Consider the following 19784-nt stretch of genomic DNA (forward strand, 5'->3'; position numbering starts at 1 on the left):
ACAGTGATGGGCGATGGGGAGATAGGCAAGGGCTAGCGTTTGCTGCGAAAGCAAAAGGACCTGGTTTCAAATCACCCCCAGCACTCATATAAAACGTCAGACATCTGTGTCTGTAGACCAGTGTTTTAGAGAACAGAGACAGATCTGGGAGCCTTCTGGACACCAGCCTAGACCAAACAGTAAACTCCAATTTCTGTGAAAAGGTATTGTCTCATAAAATACAGGTAGGGGAAATAGAGGAAAGCATCCAGGGTACTTGTCTGGCCTTTATATAGGAATGACTATACATGCACAGTAAGAGGAGTGGGCTGGGGAGAGCTAACTGTGCGCATTCATTATCCTTTTCTGTTTCCTGATTGTGGATGCTATACCTGCTGTCTCCTTCCCTCTTCCTTGAATTCTCTGCCTTGATGGTTGTACCCTTGAACTGTGAGCCATCACAAAACCCTTTCTCCATTGAATCACTTGTAGCAGGATATTTTATCATATCCATAGGACAAGACACTAAGACACCCAGTTAGAGCTTTATTCCAGGTGCTAAGATGAAGCAAACCGACGAAAGGTGAAGGTAAGAAATGGCAAATTGGTGGTGGTGGTGGTGGGGAAACCAACTTGAAAATGAATGAAGAGAGAATCAGCCTTAGAGATAAGCAAGGTGATGGGTGTCAAATCCCTTTCAGGCTTTGTTTGGGCATGCGAAGAAATGGGGGGATATAAAAGAATGAATAAGGGAAAAGAAGATATAAAGAAAAAATGAGCATGTCCTACACCTTGGCATAAAACTATACAACACCATTTCTGTCTGTAATTTTTCCTTTCCCTGAGGAGCGGGGAATGCTCAAGAATTATGTCTCTGAGCATTTGAGAAAGTCACATTTTCCCCTACTTTTGCTTCCACAGCTACTTCAGAAATCAACGTTAACTTTAGAATATATTTTTGAAATTCTTCCTCACAGCTCGACAGCATGGGCAGAGTGTTCACAATTCTTTGCAGTGTTATTTAGCCAGTGCGGTGGAGGAACTGCAGGACTGGGCTCCTTTATCCTCTTGGCATCTGGTGGGGCCGCACGGCTGGTGGTGCTCAGTGAGTTGTGAGCAAGATGTCTGAGATTGGCCACCTAATTTCTAGCGGGAGATGCTAGAGATAGCCTCCCCCGCTTTGAGTAACCAAAGTCACTTGTGAAACAGCACGCAGCAGATCTGAAATTGCAGTATAATGAGAACAAGAAATACATTCTTTAAACTAATCTGTGGGAGTTCAGGGTGGTGATGTGTGTGGTTGTTCATTACCACAGCACAACCTAACCTATCTTGACTGATAGGCACACACATTTGCATAAGATGTTATCATCAGATTCCTGATATAAATAATTTAGGATCAAACATGCTGAGAGCCAAACAAATGAGGCAAACTTGGCTCCAGAATAAAAAAATAGTAGCCCAATGCAACCAAATTATAGTTCCCAAGCAGAAATCAGAGACGACCTCAAATAGGCCTCTCTTCAATGAGCCAGACTCACTCAAAAAAAGCCTTAACTGCAAAGCTGAATGTTTTATTAATAAAATCTGCACTTAAAAATAGAAAACACTTTTCTGTTTGATCACTAGCTGGATTGTGGTAGTTTTAGCCAATCCTCATAGACCCATAAAGATAGATTATGGAAATTGGGCAAAAGGAAAGAGGAGGCAGATGTTTAATTGTAATAATTGAACGCGCAGTTCCGTGGCAGCTCTCTGGCAGATGATCTACAGCGAGATACACTTCTTCACTAATTATTTTCAGTAGCTAACTCCGGGTATAAAAATGTGCTCAGTGCCGAGGATCCAAATGTGAGTACTAGGAGCTTGCTGTCATTGTGGCGGGAAGTGACAACCGAATGGCAGGGATAAGAAATGCATAAGAAGCAAAAGTACATGAGCATGAAGTGGAGCACACCCAGTGCCATGACAGGCCCAGGTAGAGGGTAAGTTAAGAGGGGTAAATGGTCTGTGGGCTGTGGTTTAATGAGGCACTCTTGGTTCGACACACAGCAGACGGTCCTTAGGACACTGACTGTCAGAGACTGGATGTTAATAATGAGCAGTTAGAAAAACTTAGCATCAGCTGGTTAGTTTGAGGGGGAAGAAGTCAACATTATGCGGAGGAAGCCAGCATTCCTGCCATCCAATCTAAAATCTAGCAGCTGTTTGAACTGAACTACTTCATTACTGCCACACTTTGGTGGATCAATTTGTGGTTTGGATTTGGCAAGGGTTTGTATAGGAGAAGCAAACCAACAAACAGTCCAAACAAAAGCAAACACACGGTCTATGTGGGAAAGTGTATACAAGCCTAGATTTAAATCACAGCGTAAAAATAATCACATGGAAACAATGGTGAGTATGTAATCAAAAACATGTTGGGAGCAGGAAAAAAAAAGTAACAAAAGAACTTTGAAAAAAAATAAAGTAGGGTAAATAGCCGAAGACACATCACAAAGGTTTCTGCCTTTCACTGTGGCATGCTGGCTGCTGTGGCCAGGAAAACCTCTTCTCCTCAGGCAATCCACTTTCTGTAATACAACAAAATCCAGCCTCTCCTTATTGACTCATGTAAACATCTGGCTCAATGCTAGAATTATAGGATGTTGGGGCAAATGGAAGAGACATCTACTTATAAGTCTAATAATTGATTTTAATAAATTCAAATCTGATTTTTTTTTCAAGAAAGGGATTCAGCAAATTCAGGAGGGCAGGAATCAGCAAGCATTTGTACCCTGTATACCACCAAGTCAGAAAAAACCACTAACCCCACCCATATCTGCTGGAGAGAGGAGAGATGTGCTCTTCTCAGACTTCACACCAGGAAAAAAAGACGTTTTATTTTAAACAGATGTGAGAAAATTAAACCCAATATTTTTAAAGTATTTTTAGTGGCATATGATATCATCTGATTTCATATTTTCTACCCAGGGAAAACATGCATTTTTAGAACTGTGAAGCCACGCTCCATGCGTGTACTTATACGTGATAAGTTACATATAAACACATGGCAGAACTCCATGATATGTTGGGTGAAACCTAGGGGAGAAATGTAGTCTTTGAGTAGGAAATGGAATGAAAGGACAGGAGCTGTCTTCTGCTACCACTCAAGGCTGTCATTTCTGGGGGTGGCCTTCATTTGTGGTAGCATTTCCCGGCAGGATTCCAGCTGAGTGCAGGACAAGGATTGCTCTGATTATCCTAAAAAAAGAGTCGCCTTATGGATCCCAGCAGTCACTCAATTACTCAGGGTACCAGTGTTTAACCAGCCAGGCCCTTCCTTCTTTCTAGTAGTCTATTCCAGTGACAGATACCCTGGGACATATTCCGTTCCTAGCACCCAGGTACTGCTGGGTTTCCCTGGATCTCAGAGTCACTCCCATCCTCTAGAACTGGCTGATAGGGGCCCAAGATGACCCTAAATTGACCAGTGCTTACTCCCTCACACATTCCTCAGGACAAACTCAAGCATGCAGCTTATATCCTGGAACAAGAGCATAGTCATCAATGGCTTTGCTCAGACAGTCTCCAAATCTTGTCCCCCGCCTGAAACTGAGATCTGTCCAAAACCGTTTAAAGGTTTCCAAGGAGCAACAGAGAGCCAATGTTGTTATCAAGGCTCCCACTCTCCCTGGATTTTGTTTCGGAAATAGGAAAGAGGCAGGCACCCACTGCTGCCAGCAACTCTGATGCCTCATCTAGCGGCATTCCTGCTGCCCCCACCTTCAGGGATGTTAAGAGCAAAGTTACTATTATCACAGCGTCCTGGGAACATTAGAACACCGCTGGATTAACTGTCATTTCAGACCAAAATCTCTAGCACCACCCCCTCAGGAGTACAGAACATTCTGGGTAAAACGCCCCCAGCCCTGCCCCTTTACTCCTTGGTTAAGTCCTCCAGGGTGGGCGAGACTTGGAGAGGGGAAAATTGGGGTTGAAGACGCCGTGCCAAGGCACAACACTCTGCCAAAACGCTTGTCAGACACAACAGTTTCCCAGGACTACGGCCACCTTTCTTTTTTCTCCGAGAGTGTCTTTTCCCGGTTTTACCCTGGAACCTTGGAATGGTTTGGGGACCAATGAGGTGGCAGCGGTTGATTCATGGATCGCGGTGAGGGGAGATTTCATTTCCAAGGAAGAAAGAGAGGGGGGAAGCGGGGAGTGGGGGGGGGGGGGGGGGACAGCGAAGCCAGAGGGGAGGCGGGGGAGAAAGTGGAAAGAGGGGGCCAAAAGTAGGAGGGGACAGAGGAGAGAGCTGCGAAGAAGAGCCAAGGCAGCGGAGGTGAACGCGCGAGGTAAGCAGAGGCAGCAGGTTCGCTGGCTGGGGACACCCGGGAAGGCGGCTGCTGGCGAGGGGCGTGGGCCGGGCCGGGACACAGAGGGACAGTCACTGTCAGGCGGGCGGGCCGCCCCGCGTGGTGGTCGCGTCCCTGGACTCAGCGCCCCGCCGCCCCGGGTGTCCCCGCCCGCGCGCGCCCGTTGGGGGGCCCGGGGAGCGGCGCCGGCCGCCCGGCCGCATTGTGACGTAGCGGGGCCGCGGCAGCGCCTCCGCCGTCCGCCGGGTCTCCTGCGTCCGCCGCTCTCGCCGTCTGTCCGTCCATCCTTCCCGCCGTCCTTCCGTGCTCCGGTGAGTCCAGGTCCCCCGCGGGCGCTGCGGGGAGGAGAGGGACGCGGGCAGTGGCGGATGAGCCCGTGCAACTTTGCACCCAGGCGATACCCTGAGGGTTCCACGGTCCCGGGGCCCCCTTTGTGCCTCGGGTCCCTTCTGCCCCGGGCCGCGCGGTGCCGCTGCTGAAAGTCACTGGGGTAGATTCGCTGGGGTCACCCAGACGCCTTCACCCCGGGGGACCCAAGTCGCTCCCGCCTCGCGGTCCTTGGCTCCCGTGCAGGGGATTGTTCTTTTCATTGGCCCTTGCGCCGGCGTTTCGCTTGCGGCTACCTCCGATGGTCCCGGAGGCGGGGATGGGCTGTGCCAAGGCTCCTAGGAGCTCTCAAGGAGGAGCGAAGGCATAGTGATAGCCACACTAGTAACTAGAACAATAACAAACGTGAAGGGGATTCCGGGTGGTGTCGCTGCCCGAGGGGAGACCCCGGCCCATCAGCCCCGTGGCACCCAGGCTGCCCCGTCCAGCCTCAGCTCCTCCTCCCGGCGCTGTCCGGAGTCCCAGGCATGTCCATGTCATAGGGAAGGTTTCTTTCCCGACCCTCTCCGTAGCGGTGACTTTCGTCTGCAGGTGGTAAGTGGGGATGAAGCCAGTGTTGGCTATTGTCAAATGCCACGTTTTGTTTATTTCATTTTTACGAAAAGAAAAGGGGGAATATTCCGAGCCAGTTCTGGCAGCCATACAGTTTCCACAGGAAATACTAGCATTCTTTGAGGAACACGCTACTGCTTGCAGCAAAGAAAGTCTTCAGGAGACAAAAAGGCAACTGCATTGTTGCTCATTTCCAATGGGCCGCTAGGAGGGTGGAAACGTGTTGTTTTTTCCTGTGGGAACATTGCTTTCCTTGGGAAAGTTAATTAAGGAAGCATTGCTATCCGTGCCCTGTTTTTTCACTTGCTGAAGGTGGGGCCCCACTCCTCTGGGTTGTTACTGACAAGTGTCCATCAAAGAGCCCCTAAGAAGAAAGAACCGCCACTGCAGGACAGTCTCGCCACACACAAACGTGCTGTGGAGCCCTGCCAGGGTACAGTTTGCAAAATTAAATAACGGCTATCTGGGGAGGTTTAGGAGGATTACAGTTGTGCAGATGTCAGTTCTCCAAGGTGTCAGCTCTAAACACATTATGGTCAGGCATCCTTTTGGTGCTGAATCTGCAAACAGGCAGAAAACCTATTTCTCATTATGAAGCAGACATCTCAGTTGGGAATAGATTCAAACCTGTATTTCATTTGTACATATTGAAAAATTTAAAAGTCAAGAGAGCAAATTGTGGGAAGGCAGTATGCTAATGCGTACACACCTGGGAGGCAATGTCTATTGGCTGATTCTGATGTGCCGTGATATTAAATTACTTTCTGCATAGCAAAGTGCCGGGAGACACCTGTAAACTGTCCTTACAACTAATAGAAGAATGTGTGACATTTTGGGGGATGATTACAGAAGTCTCTTTCTTAGGGAGTGTTAGCTGAGGATCGACCATAGTCAAATGCAAATGCACTCTTAGGTCTAGAATCAGGAAAGATGATGATCGTGCTTTTCTGAAGGGTCATAGAACACCATTAATGGCAGTAATTGATTAAAAACGGAGGCTTGCATGAGAGCTTTTATCCATTCGAACATAAGCGTTATTGTCCCGAAGCGTTTCATGAAGAGAGTTTACAAGGTTTGAATGATCCAAAACGATACTGCATTCGTTAATGTGATGCGTCCTACTTGTCCACATCTGAAAGGAAGTGGCTGAAGCGAGTGGATTTTTCTGAACCGTATCACAGCTCTGCTGAGTCCAGACAGCTGTGCAGTGCAGGTGTACAGTGGAAACAGAGAGTAGAAGCCAAAAAAAAATCTGCGAGCACTGTTGTTTTGGGAGGACTTGGAGGGACTTCACTGCGCCCTGGAGGAGGGAAACCCACAAAAACATCTAAAACCTACAAATGCTCTTTGATATTATCAGAGAAAGCCTGGAGCCATGTGTCTTGCCAGATTTAAGTTGTTTCTTATGAGAAGAAGAAATCTCCCAAGTAGCAGGTGCATCATTAGAAACAACACAAGGGACTTTCTCTTTTAAATGCAAAATCTTAATTGAAGAGCCACATGAGGATCAGTGACACTCTTAGAGCAAAAGCCTAGAGTCTGGCAATCTTTCAGGTTACAGATGCGAATCCCATAGGAGAAATATGTGTCTTCAGAGACAGATAATGTACGGGGAAAATCAAACAACTGTTTCTGTGCAATGTGAACCTGCATACACTTGTTTACTTTTGCTTTTTGATATGTAAATTTACTTGCAAAGTAAAAATTCCTGAAATGAATACCTAATTTTGTTTCTTAGATATATACTATGCATTCTTTTCCAATACAGTAATTGACTTTATATTTTATGGTTGGAAACTTAATTCTTTTATTAAGCCTTCGAAAGTAATGATCATAGGTGGACATAGTGACATTTAACTTGTAATTCCCACACTTGAGAGGTAGGGGGCAGGAGGATAACTACAAGGTCAAGGGTCACCTGCAATACATAATGATTTCTGTGCTAGCTAGAGCTTCAAAATCAGAACTCGATTCAAGAAAAATAATCAGAACCATAAATAAAATTAATAACCAAAAAGCAAGATTGTTCATTGATGCCTGGGCCCTGCAAAGGTTCTACTTGACTCTTAAACAGTTATTGTATATTCATTTTGGGTATGTGTAGAATATAAAATTATAAACAGGTCAGAGAGATGGTTCAGAGGTTAAGGGCACTGAGTGCTGTTCTCAGCACCCTTTCCAGGTGGCTCACAATTTAACTCCAGCTCCCAAGTATTCAGCACCCCCTACTGGCCTCCGCCAGCATTTGCACACACATGGCACCCATTCACAGAGACATATGCACATAACGAAAACAATAAAATAAATCACACATAAACACACACTCACACACACAAACACACATGTGTGCGTTTTTCTCATAATAAAATTAAAAGCAAGAGAATAGGATACCTAAAATTTTAAATAATGATGCAGAACATGAAAGAAGACATGTTAGAATTGAGAGCCCAGGAACTAAGTAATAACTGTGAAGGACTATGAGGAAAATAAACATATCAGTTACCCATTGACTCTATAATTTAGTTGCTAAAACACCTACTAAAGTTCGTGGTTCTGTTGGTCAGCAGTTTGGTCTAGGTTCTGCTAATCCAATTTGGGTTCCTGTAGATGATATCATTAGTCAGCTGGGAGGATGACCTTTGATCTTGGATCATCTTGATTACTTGTCTGCCTGTTGTCAGGCTCTTACCAAAATGCATGGGTGAACTGGGACATGAACCTCCCTTCCATCTTCAGAGAGCAGTGAAGGGAGCAGTTGAGCAGCCAACAGTGCTGAGTATCTGCAAACGCGGTCACTACTCTCTCACTGGCCTATCAAATTCAAAGTTCACCCCAGATTTGAGGGGGTTAGAAAGACAACACCTGAGCTGGGAAGGAACTGAAATAAAAACATAGCTTTTTGAAGAGTAAATCTAAGACATGTGAGTATACTTGCTTCTAGAAGGAACATTCTGCTGAGGACTAATTCATGAAACAGAAACATAGAGCTTGCGTGGTTATGGCGCACTCAGCGTGTAAGTTGAGAATTGCCCGCTGCTTCATTTTCTCAGAAGAATGGCACCATGGTGGTAAAGAACGTACGTCTATCCTTATAGGATGGCAGACTGGGGGTGGGAGCACTGGTGGCAGAATCAGCAGGATATGGCTGGAAAGAGGTGAAGGGTGTTTATGGAATATAAGAAGCAAGGGATCTATCGTGGAGGCTCCAGATTTAGGGTCAGGTGACTGATAATATGTGGCGGGAGCACAGGGTCAAAATCACTCTGAGATTTAGAAAAGCTTAAGAGACTTAAAGGAGGATTGTGCTCTTATGAGAAATGGAGAAATCCATAAGTGATTCATTTGTGGGTGAAAGAAAAAAAATCAGTCCCAGAAAGGAGGCAGCATGAAGGCAAACGTAGTTTATTAAGCTAGAGTCTGTTGTGCATATTAGCTGTTACTTAGAGTTCGTATTTTCCTGGACTACTGTGGATAGACAAACCAACATTCCAGGAGGCTTTAAGAAGTTACAAGAAAGTCAGGAGGACCTGATTGAGTATGGCCAGAGCAATTCTAGGTGTCTGGAGAAAGGAGCCAATCTCCGGCCTTGAATCTGGCATAGCAGAACCATTTGGCCTAGCCAGGGGGCCATGCTTGTTCCTGAACCAGAAGCATTGCTTTTCAGTCTCCCCAAGGTGGCATGCAATAGGGAGTCAGTAAGTGCATCCTCAGGAACATCACCACTAGCAGCAGGGTTAGTTGAGGGTGGCAGAATCAAATGTCCACTGCAGAAGAACGCTTGACAATTAATTTGGGCCTGGCCACCGTGAAGTAGGCAGGAGGCAGCAAGTGAGACATACTTACAGTGAACCATAGGTGCATTTATAAAAGTTAAACCCACAGAATAGTCAGGTTTTCTCATGGAAGGCAAAGAGAGAAAAGGCAGGCTTGCACAATGCCTCATCTGGATTCCTTCACAAATGTTAGCGGACATTTTACTAGAAAGGAATGGAATTCGAGACACATCTGTTCTGTCTTTCTCCTGAAGACATATTCAAATCGCTGCTTCATCTGCCTCATCTATAGGTAGCCAGACTGAAATTCAGGTGGTGTCCTCGCTATCAAAGGCAGCTGTTGGGCCAGACAGAACACCTGGCTTCGGGGACTTCACGCAATTAGTCTGAACAGCACATACAGCCGTGCTTTGTGGACAAGCCTTGGATGGACCAGCTTAAACCCCAGCGTACACTTTTATAGTATTTTCTTGTTTTATTGCCCAAGCCTAAGAACCCTGAAGATACTCAATAAATGTTAATTGAATAAGTGAACGTGCCATTATCTGGTGCAGTAACATTTTCTAAAGCAGTCTGCTCTGGCTTTTCATTATTCAGGGTAGAGTTGGCTATAAAATCCCTAAGTGCCTTTTGTGGACTGAAACGTTTTGAGTCACTCCTGTCACAGTGACATAAGGTTTTTTTTCCCTCTTTCTTCTAATCCATCACTCATTAAAAAATAACTTTACTTTTTTTTTGAAATAGTAATTCTTAGGGTTCATGCTTTTTCATGAGTAACAGAAACCAAGTGTCAACCTATGCCTACTCAAGTGGGAAGGGACAAATAGGGTAACTCGAGAGCGCCAGGTCAGAGCCCCTGTTCTGCATGGTGCTAAGACTGGCTTAAAAAGAAAATACCAAAAAGAAGAGAGAGTGGGTGCTGTAGAAGGAGACATAGCAGACACCTATTCCGTTCTGTCTTTTCTGAAAACTATGCCCGCTCACTGCATCCCTTGGCTCCAAACCTTGAAACTAGGTCAAACGTCTTCGTTTCCCTTTCCCCCAGTCACACACAGGAACCTCCCGCCCCGATTTCGAATCTTTATTTCTTCTTGTAAACCATCAATGCTTCACTTTACGAGGCTCCGGAAGATGATACCTCCAGTCTCCGTTCTGGTCCGTTCTCTCCACAGCTACAGGTTCTCTTTCTGGAGCAGTAGATGCAGCCAGGCTGTGGAACTAGAAGCACTCACAACCTTGTCACTGCCCTGGGGAGAAGTCCAGGCTGTGAACCTTGGGTCCTGAGGTCTTGTGGTGTGGGCTTTGCCTTCTGAGGGTGCAAGAGAGGAGAAGGAAATATGTGTTCGTATTGACTGATGTGCATCACCTTCTGGCTTTTACATGAGCTCTTGCCTCAGTGGGATATGATTGCATCTTTTTTGCATATTCTTGATGCAATAATAAAGACAGTATTAGTGCATCTATTATCTTTTCAGACTCAACCCCATTAGTTTTCTCTTGAGAATCGTTGATGTCTACCTCCTCATATGTGGCCTGAATCACAACTCGCCTTCCCATATAGCCTTCCGTATGCACTCCAGTCTTCCCCACATATGGCTGAAGAACGAGACCACTCTGCTTAGCCTAATGGCTGTTCACACCACATGCGTCCTGAATCTTTCAACTTTAGAGAGGTTTTCAGAGGTTATTTTCTCTTAGGGTTTATCTGGTTTCCTTGAACTTGATTCTCACAAGCGTAGCTCAGAATGTTAGGCATGACGTCAGATGCTCTTTGAAGTTGCTGTTCAGATAGTTTATCAAAAGTTTTTTTTTCATGATTGGCTTTTAATTAGTCCCTAATGACTACATTAAGATAGAGCCTGAAAATGAAGCAACCCAATGGAAATTGCTGGACTAACATCTATGGCCTGGAGATCAGAAGAATCATTGCTCTTACCACAAAGGAGGATAAGCCAGTGGCTGCTTTTGTGAGGTCTGTGGTGGTCTGCACTAGGTGCTTGGTTATTTGATTCTCACGACAGACTCATGAACGAAGCCTTTGGTTTCCGGCGAGGAAACAAAGACTGAGAGCTGCAACTGCAAGTTTCCCTGCAAACGTCTTCCTAGTGGTGGCCAGATGGCAGGAGAATTCGCCTAGGTGGCTGACCAATCAAAACAAGCCTGGACTTGAATCTCCCATTTCATTGCACATTATGTTTTTAGTGCTGTTTTAAGGTTAAATGACTGCCTCTGGAGAATAAAACGTGGTGCTAGAGAGATGAGCAGTGGTAGTAAGAGCTCTGTGATCTTTCAGGGGACCCTAGCTCAGCTCACAGCACCCATACTGGGTGGCACAGCTCCAGAGTATTCAGCACCCCCTGCTGGCCTCCACACGCAACTGCAATCTCACATGTACATACCACCCCTCGCATACACAAATAAAAATAAATCATTTCAAAAACATCCTAGCACATTCACCCCAACCATTGGCAAACTGGTTAATGGAAAAGATACCCAGAAGGGATGATTCCGGCACCCTACCTCAGAACTACCTTGAAAACACCAGTTCCTTTCTGAGGGCTTGTTGTTCCTAGTGTTTATACTGCTATGTTTTCTGGAGCAGACAAGAAAGCCTTGGTTCTGAGAACCATTCACATGCACACTCTACATTTCCAGAAGGAAACAGACACTGCAAGCCATTGTAAATGAGGTAAATGGGCAGAACTTAAGATCTCCAGCAAGCATGTGGTAAAATGCAATTAAAGTCAGAATCGCATTGTCCACTACTTCAGGATGCTTCTGTGTGCCCTGCCTCCTACTGTAGAGTCAACGCTGAGCCATGGAAATTGGAGCCTCCCTCAACCTTTCCTGTGGAAAGTCGTTTAAGCTGCTGCTTCTACTGCAGAAGCCTCTTCCAGTGACCCCAGCACAGACTCGGGCAGCACTCTAGGCTCTAAGGTCTCAGCTCATTTTCCCTTGCTCACACAGTGGGCATTTAGCATCATTAGGCGTGGCTTTCCTGGTTTGGTCATCTCAATGTGAACTCCCACTACCAGGTGCAATTCGCACGTTGAAAATTTTAGCCAAGTAGATCCTCAACAACAAAAATGAGCGCCAGTTGTCCTGGTGATCCACCTGAAGATATGAATTGAGGCCTGTTGTAGGTTAACCTTTGTCCTCCAAGCACAGACACATCAGTGCACTGACAGATATGGAGGCCAAGTTTGTGGTACTTGCATCTGTCCAGGAGGAGCTCAGCTATTTAAATGAGCATTAGGGTTAATGAATACAGAAGCATACAGAATTTTCTGCTGAAGTTTCTCTGCTCTTTGCTGCTTCAGAGCTGTAGTCACAAGCCACTGTCTCCTCCAGAGATCTTGTTTACAGAAATGGGGGTGAGGGGAGGGCAAGCAGACAGAGGAATTGATCAGTCTCCTCTTCGCAGATGAGAAAGTCAGAGTGGCCAAAAGAATTAACCTCGGATGGGGTGAAGATGGGGTTAACCAGTTGGTCTGGCCCCCAGTAGAGAATTGTTCCCTTTTAAACCACAAGCTGCTCCTAATTTACTGGAGATGTTATTATCTTGGATTTTCTTCTCTGGCTCTCTTTGGTGCAAATGAATGCAGCAGACAAACTAACTCAGAAGGCAGCAACATGGCCAGTCTCTGTCTCCTCTTCTTACCATGGGTACTTCTCCCTGTTGCTGGCCTGTTCTTGAGACAGCCTCCCAGAACCTCCCTAGAATTTTCCTTTTACAGACAGAAAGGTAAAAATCCCATGAATGCAAAACAAATAGGTGATTTCACGTTCCCTAGTAGGCATACTATAAGGAAAAGTGAACATGTGATGCTGGTTTTAATAACCTCTTCCTTAACCCAGCGCATCTACAGCTGGAACATTTCCACGTGTTCTAAATCATTAACCAGATACCTCACATTCTTCTTATTTTTTGCACACTAAGCCATTGAAATTTGATGTGCATTTTATACTTAACCCAGACAAGCCACATTTCCAATGCTTGCCAGTTGCTTGTGGCCCCAAACTGGACTGTAGTGGACTGTAGACTTGGACTCCAGATTTACCAAGTTTTCTTCATCGGACTCACTCAGCACTTAGCATAAACCTCAGCTCTTGACTGGACCGGAGATGTCTGTGGCTCTGTATGCTCTGTGAATCGGGTCAGAGAATAAGGAAGGAAGCTTTGCCATCCTTCTTATTCATGTTATAGGATGTAGTGTAGCTATAGCGTTCCTGCTGTAGTATGCCATGGGCATTCAGGAGGTAGGAAATGAATGAAGGATGGTATTTGCAAGCCTAGGGACTGAAGTGTTTGTTATATGGAGGCTAGCCTGTCCACACTTAGCATACCATATTCACAGCCTCTAGTTCCCACCCCTTACCTCTGTCCAGAGTCACAGAGCCCCATTTTTGGGTCACACTGGAAACCTCCACAGCCAGGAAGCGAGAAGTTGCACAGCTGGGTACTGAGCCTACACATTTACTGCTTATCTTTGATTTCATTCTCTTATGCCAAGAACTCTACTATGTTAAACCGAAATACTCTTTCCAGGGTAGGAAACAAACAGGAGGACGAACCAAACCCAAAGAGTCATCCTCTAGACAGACCTCTTACTGAGGTTACCAAAAGCCCATTGACATACAGAGTGTTAACACACAAGGAAAAGGCAGGCTGCAGCTGAGAGCTGTTAGAGTCATCATGAGCTCTGTTTGCGGGTGATTTCCAGTTGGCTTTCCTCCCCCTAAGAAGATGGGAGATTTACATCCTGAGTGCAATCACCTTTGCATATGCAGTATTTAATGTCTGCAAGTGCTCCTAAATGGTTAGGAGCATGTTTTTTGCGTGTCTGCTTTATCCTCAGTGATAAATGTCACTTAAAACAATCCATTAAACCACATCAAAAAGATTGCCACTCTCATAAACCATACCAATTTGTAAAAAACAAAATCAGGTTTGAAACAGGAGAACTTATCGGTGGTTCATCTAAGTAGTAAAAACCCTTAAAAATAGGAAAAAGAATATAGTTACCACAAGCCCATTTAAAGGGTGATTGAGGGGCTGGAAAGATGGCTCAGCTGTTAAAAGCACATACTTCGCTTGCAGAGGACACCAGTTCAGTTCCCAGTACCCACATCCAGCAGTTCACAACCTCCTGTCATTCCATTTCCAGGGGATCTGACACCCTCTGCTGGCTTCTAGAGACACCTGCATTGATCTCTCTCTCTCTCTCTCTCTCTCTCTCACACACACACACACACACACACACACACACACACACACACTCAGGAGCACACACACAATTAAAAATAAAATTAATCTTCAGTAATAATAAGGGGACTGCCTTCAAGGCCAGCAGGATGATTTGGTGGATAAAGATGGCGGCTGCCAAGCCTGATGACTTGAGTTTTGTCCCCACTACCCACATGGTTAAAAGAGAAAACTGACTCCTATGAGTGAGTTATGTTCTGACCTCTACACAGGTGAGACCTCAGTGCTGTGGCACATGAGGGCTGTGGCACATGTATATACACACACGCATGCATGCATGTGCGTGCGTGAGCGCGCACACACAAATAAATAAGTGTAAAAGAAAAGTGCGGAAATAAAAAAACAGAATTAGGCCTAACCTCAATTTGACCAACATATGCCATCTTCACCTGTAGGAGGTGTTTCTTTGGGCCATCAGCTCACAAATAACCACGCAGAAGGTTCTTATTAATTATGAAAGCTCGGCCTTAGCTTAGGCTTGTCTCAACTCGCTTTTATAACTTGAATTAGCCATGTATATTAATCTACATTCTGCCCCATGCCATTACCTGTCTTTCATCTTGTACCTACTGTTTCCTCTCAGTCTGACTGGCGACTCTGCCCTTCTTCTTCCCAGAGTCCTCTCTGTTCCTGGAAGTCCCACCTAACCTTTTCCTGTCTACTTATCGGCCATTCAACTCTGTATTAAGCCAATAAGAAGGGGCCTTGGCAAAGACATATCTTCACAATGTAAACAAACACTCTGCAACATTCACTCTAGAGGGCCCCTTGACCTGCCTGAAATTATGTTCCCAGATCCACACAGGAAAAGTAAACCCTGCTGTTCCATGCTGTGTATCAGGACGATTAATGAATTCAGACAACATTTTGAGCAATTTAAATAAAGAAAACTCTATCTAGGGCAACTGGAGCGTGAAGTAATATGCCAATATTTATTTTTCGCAAAGCAAATCCTGAAAAGCTAAACAAGTCATCCCATATACCATATGGTAAATAACTAAACATGAGCCAATGTGTAAATTATCTGATGGCCGCGTCAGTAGGACACAGAGAGTTCAAGACGGACACAGCTTCCACCCGCTGGCTCCAATCTGGGGAATACTGCTTTCATCCATCCGAGGCCCTTGAAAAGGAATCCATGTCTCTCTACATCTCACTTGCACTTCTCCAAACCCTGTGGCTCTGGGGCGCTGTGCTAGTGTAATTGAAAACCTATAAAAAAGGCTGAGAGCTACTTTTGAATTGGCTCAGTGAATTTGGACTGGATTTGTCAAAGTGGTGAAAGGTTTAAAGGAATTTTCATAAATGAGGTCTCCGAGCTGTGTGTTAACCGTAGAATTCCAATGAACTCCAAACCCCTCGAACTCAGAGAGCAGCGCCTCGGAGAAGAGCAGTCATAGCAATGGAAATAAATGATTCATGCTCATTCCCGGCGTTGTGCTGATGCAAGCACACTTAGCCACTGATAATCATAATTTAGCAGCCCGCTGTGTACTAAAACTACAATTGAGAAGCCTAATCTTTAATTGAATCGAGTACTCAGAGATTAACATGGTGAAAAATCTCGGGTATTGGATGTCGTACAGTGTTTACGAGGGTTGCTAAGAAATAGAGTGGAGATCTTTGCAAGTCCCAGATTGATTTGCTGAGAAGGGGGGGTTCTGCCTCTCCCTGTTGGGAGATTCTTCACTACTCCTCACTTCGGCGATGTTTCTAAGTGTGTTTCATGCTCAGAAGCCCTGACTTTTCAAAGTTGTCATTTATAATGGCACATGTGCCCAAGTACACGCCCTCGGTGGCTATTTGAAAAAAAGCCTCCCCCAAAAGCCTGCGTGAATAAGCATCATGGAGGTTTAGGGTTTTAGTGAAATAAAGTTTTCTATTTGTTGGACTTACCAAGAAAATAGAAAGTTTCTTGAAATTTAATTCTCTCCAGACTTTGCATTATGGCCTTAGTGGGAAACTGTCAGATTTAAATATTTTTTTTGATCCAGGTTGACGGTTTTCCAAAATCATTAAAACATGCATGTAGAAAACCAGTTCTACCCCCTTTTCCCCTTTTCTCCCCCTTTTGGCAAACCTCACTGTATGATGCATTGTATAATAGGTTTTTTTTTTCTTAATGCAAAGCTGACATTTACACAGCATGAGAAGGAGACCCTATGCCAGCTCGCCTGCCTTGTCTCTGAGAACAAGAGATTGCTATGTGCTATTTCAGACAGGACCAGGCATAAAAAAGTGTCCTCCCCCAGCTCAAAATAAGAGGAAAAAAAAAAACCCTGCAGGGACAAATTCCTATTTGATCTATTTGAGGCAAGGCTGCTGTACTCAGGGGCTGGCATTTCAAAGCAGGGGACCATCCTGAGAGGCAAAGGCAGCAGAACACTTGACTGGCTGTCTCCTGGATCAGAGCTGAGAGGACTCAGGCTCATTATCAGATACCATATTATATCCAATCTCAGAACAAGCTGGATAAAATTAGGGAAGGGGCTGCCACCGGCTGCCAGGGGACAGGATCGTGACCGCCTGTCAGCAAATGTCCTTAGCTGTCTCTAGGACTGTTATTAAACACACTTTTGCCCACCTTTGGGATAATTACTGACTCACTGCGGCGGAAAACCAGTGTTAATTTTGGTAAGAACTGATTTCTCAGCCTGTAAAAGTATCTAGACCAGAGTCTGGTGGGTATTATATGATCAGTGTGTATTGGCTGGAGAAGTGAAACTTTCAACATGTCTTGAAAAGTGAATGTGTTTATAATCTAAGACCCGAGGCTAACTCCAGTGCAATTTAACCAAAGTTAGGGTCTTTAATTGACAAAAGAAAATGACTTATTTATACCCAGAGCATCTGAATAAAGAAAGGCCCTGTGAAATTTGTAGGAAAAAAAAAATGCCATGTAGTGGAAGGTGTCACTGTGTGGTAGGCAGTTAAAAGGGCAGTGAAACCATGAGGTCTTAAAACTGGCTTTTCTAGGACTTTTGATGTTAGCGAGAATTTGGAGCTTTGACAATAATGTGATAGAAAATTAAGATAATAAAAGCTGGCGTGTGGATTAAAACCTTCTTCAAAGTCTTAACTCTGATGATCTCCATTGTCTCCCCAGACAGAGGACTGTGAACGCCATTGGATCATGATGGCAGGCAGGATGGTAGACGTCACTGGTGCTCTGAGCGTGGTGTTGAACAGAGAGCACAGGCTGGATTGTCTGCAATGTGTATAAGACATGCAATTTGAGATGGTTTATTAAACTTTTCAGTATTTTGATACAGTTTCTTCCTCTCCCAAGTTCACACATGTTTACTAATGGCTCCCCTTATTCAGGTGAGTTTTAGTGGTTGGGTTTAGAGGAAAATGGTGACGTCAGAGCCATTTCTTTTTCTTCACTCACTGTATGTGCTAAAGCAGTTGCGGGGTTCGGGGGATGAACTGACAGGCTCCTTTGGTCTCTTGCTTCTTATTGGGTTTCCACTAATCAGAAAGCCCAGCTGGAGATATGCAGGCAAGTGCAGAGAGAGACCGAGTTTGTTCCCTGAGCTTCCCATTGTCAGGTCAGCTCCCTGTCGGCCACAGAAGGCTGCAGCCATTTCACTAGGGTTCGTCTCTGGGCTATGACATCTGTGCCCCACTCCAGACACTTCACCCTGGCGTGGGCTCCATGAAATCTTAGGAGCTCATGTTCGACACTGCCACTTAGTCTTTATATTAAACTACTTTCAAATTGTATTTGTATCCATGTTCTGTTTCCTGATGGGGACCTGATAGACAGAAGCGACTTCCTGTCCCAGAAATGATTGTAATAATACATGATTTTGGCAGGTTTAATATAATGATTGCTTTTTTTAGTGTGCATCCAACAAAGCTGAGTCCTCCATTGTTTAATAGAAATTCCTCCACTGGGCAGTTTCATCCTGGTATGAACACTGTAGAGGGCGCTCACATAAATTGAAATGGCGAGCTAGGTAATAAAATCTTGCAAATGTCACATTCATAGCCCGTTACTGAACAAAATCTAGAATGTACGGCTGCATTGTTGACATTCCTGCATTATCGCCATGGGCCACACACCTGAATGTGAAGTACTAAGATTTAACCCACAGCCTTATACTGCTGGCTTCTACTACTCGGCTGTACCACCTAACCAGATTTCTACTGGGAAGTGATGAACTGGATATGCGTTATTCTTATTACTGCATTACTTAAATCTTTCAAAGTTTAAAAAGAAAATAATAATTAATTTGTAAAAGTTTGAAGTGAAAGAAAAGAAAGGAAAATCCCCCAGGGCCAGCATCACACAGTGTTCCCATGGCAGAACTAAAAAGTGAAGAAAGGGTTTTAGCCTGCTTCTCAGTACAGGATACACGGTCACCACATATCGGGAAGAAAAGGGTATTATTTCAAAGATGTTAGTAAGCTAAAACAAAATCCACATGGGATAATTGGGAATGTTTAAAATAATGAGCCACAGTTGTGACTACTAAATAGCAATAGGATTGAATCAGGGAGACTTCAGCATCTTCGGTTTGATTACTGGAAGGTGTGGGATTAAAAGCTCTTCACGTTTCTATCCTCTTGGTAGATTCAATAGATGAAGTCAGGGTGGGATTTCTTCTCAGCTCCTACTGAATAGGAAACTAGCATCAATCTGCTTGATACATCTTTGACTTCTGTCTTAAAGGCTTGTTCTTAATCCCTATAAATCGGTTGCTTTATGATTATTAGCATTATTTCACACAAACTCATGGTCATTGAACTATTTATCAAGAATAAAAACTAGACAGTTCCCTCAAGAAAATTCGGCCAGTTTGAAAAACCAACCACAACCCTCTTTCTTTCCATTTGATAACCATAAGTTATTAAACTTTTAGACCATATGACTTTATCTATCTGTGTCTTAGGGAAAATGCCCACATATCCCGCCTCTAACGATGAGGGGGAAAAGGGAATTTCAGAAATGCTTCTTATACAATTAACCAGAGTCATACTGAAAGTTCCTTTGATGTCACTCCAATAAGTATTTTTATAGCATCCCTCTTGAGGAAGGAGCTCAGCAGGCAAAAACAAATAACCCATTGCCCAATGACTTGATGCGTCCAGGATGGAGTATTATCATTTGGACCACTGGGGTCCTGTTTTTCTTTTTCTTTTCCATTAGTATTTTCTTTCAGATATTTTCCAGGTAGAAATCCTTCTTTCTGGGTTTTTGTTTTGTTTTGTTTTCTAAGGAATGTGTTTTTGTATGTTGAAAACTAAGCAAACAGTAGCTCTCTCGGCTATGTATTTATTGAATCATGCTCAGTTTTCAGTTCTGGTAATCAAACCAGGGCCCTACAAATGCTAGGCAATTGCTCTGTCAATCTCTACTCCCGGGCTAAATTGCCCAGTCCTGAGACCTTATACTGTGATGCTCTAATACAGTGGTTTTTCAATCCTCCTAATGCTGCGACCTTTAATACGGTTCTTCATGTT

General features: G+C 44.5%; 1 protein-coding gene across 3 annotated transcripts in view; it reads left to right on the forward strand.

Moving 5' to 3' along the window:
- The first annotated feature begins 4229 nt into the window (after window positions 1–4229).
- LOC121441946 (synphilin-1) overlaps window positions 4230–19784 on the forward strand; it is a 138616-nt gene continuing 123061 nt past the window's right edge. For 2 of the 3 annotated variants that reach the window (XM_041643359.1, XM_041643361.1), the window contains exon 1: window positions 4306–4648. The gene's annotated coding sequence lies outside the window, so the exon portion shown is untranslated. Of the gene's footprint in view, window positions 4649–19784 lie in introns of all 3 variants that reach the window. The other variant, XM_041643360.1, reaches the window with a different exon arrangement.

Source organism: Microtus oregoni, unplaced genomic scaffold (genome assembly GCF_018167655.1).
Source record: "Microtus oregoni isolate MIOR12 unplaced genomic scaffold, Mior012 000085F_ref0000168, whole genome shotgun sequence".
NCBI lineage: Eukaryota > Metazoa > Chordata > Mammalia > Rodentia > Cricetidae > Microtus > Microtus oregoni.